Source organism: Dendroctonus ponderosae, unplaced genomic scaffold (genome assembly GCF_020466585.1).
Source record: "Dendroctonus ponderosae isolate FM_Combo_2020 unplaced genomic scaffold, Dpon_F_20191213v2 Dpon_F_20191213_2, whole genome shotgun sequence".
Taxonomy (NCBI): Eukaryota; Metazoa; Arthropoda; class Insecta; order Coleoptera; family Curculionidae; genus Dendroctonus; species Dendroctonus ponderosae.
Genome location: NW_026018165.1, coordinates 2,869,758 through 2,871,326, shown reverse-complemented (window position 1 = coordinate 2,871,326; position 1,569 = coordinate 2,869,758).

The following is a 1,569-nucleotide window of genomic DNA, read 5'->3' as shown; positions in this document are numbered from 1 at the left end:
TTTTTTTTTAACTATCTGTTATTTTAGAAAAACTGATGATAGTGGAAAAATACACCGAAACGTATTTTAATTGATAAATAGAGACAATAAATGACTGGAACCCAGGAATTAATTTTGATTTATAATTAAAAGCTACAGAAAGCGACAGTAAGCCAAAAAACCTGCATGAAACATTGGGCTTTTATGGAAGTTAATTTGCAAAATTTTTCGTTTGCTTGCTGTTTAGTGCGACCAAAATGAATCATTATTCACCGACCAATACGGATCCTAAAATTTCATACCATATAACGACCCAGAGATAAAATTACGTAAAATGTGTGTCGCTTTGACTAAAATTGACAAAAAAAATGTTTTGAAGTGACTGTATACCAAATATGGCTTAAGTCTATATCACGCCTAACCAGCACCGTGGCAAAAGTGTGTTCAAAGTAGACCACAGTAAGGTCCAGCGAAAGCTAGTTAATAATGTAGTTAAACAACCAGTTGTGTGCGAGACTCATCTGACGTTGTTTTATCGAATGGGAGGATTACATGGCCATTAACGCTCCCTTTCAGCCATTTTCAAATCGCTGGCAAAGTCCCTTCCACTATTATGAATGTTGCAAAATTTCAAACCCTTCATCAGGGACCACTTTGTCGATTAACAGATGGTTCATATTTTAATCCAGGGGTGTGCGCTTAATTTTCTAAAATATTTATATCGACTTTACAATTCAGAAGTGATCTATATCTATAAAGCTCAACTGAAAAGGGCATTAAAAATGCAAAAAAAATAAATTAATTAATTGTGACAATTAAATAAGAAATTGATCGAAAGAACAAAGTAAACAAGGTAGCGAAAATTAAGGCAGGTTTTATCCCTTGTTGTTAGCAAAGAATCCATAGCTGTAACGTTACTGGACGGTTTACTTAATATTGCGGGTGTTCTAAATCATCTGCAACTATTAGGGTCTCTATAAATAACAAATAAAAACTTAAAATATTACATTTAAGCTGCTTGATAACCAGTACTTTTTATATACACAAAAATAAATAGAAACCTAAGAACTTTTAGTTACACATTTGCAAATTTGCCAGAGTTTTTACTAAAATGCATAGAGGGTATCATGTACAAGCTTCATTCTTTAGATCTATCAACTATTTGTTACTTTATATCGTCTGTAGTCTAGTAAGTGCTTTTAATAACACCAGAATGTTTCATCAATGAGCATGACCTTTTTTTCGTTAACTTTATCAAACTATTCGAAGGTAAAGTTGGTACACAGTTTGAAACATTCCCCAATTCGAATGTTCTACGCTACTGATAACAACTAATTCTATTCTCGAATCAAACTTTCAACGTATCAAGCTTAAGCAAGCACATACATTAGCCAAATTGAGGTCAGCAACTGAACCCTAATAAACAATGAGCATATAGTGGATTATTTTGGGGGCGTTATAATAATAAACTAATATTTTGATGGGTTTGTTTTAGGTAAATTGCTTAAATGTTACAATAGGCCCATTGGACGGCTAGGTTTATAGTTCCGTCATGTGTGTTTGTACGGGAATTCGGGGGTGAAATTAGCA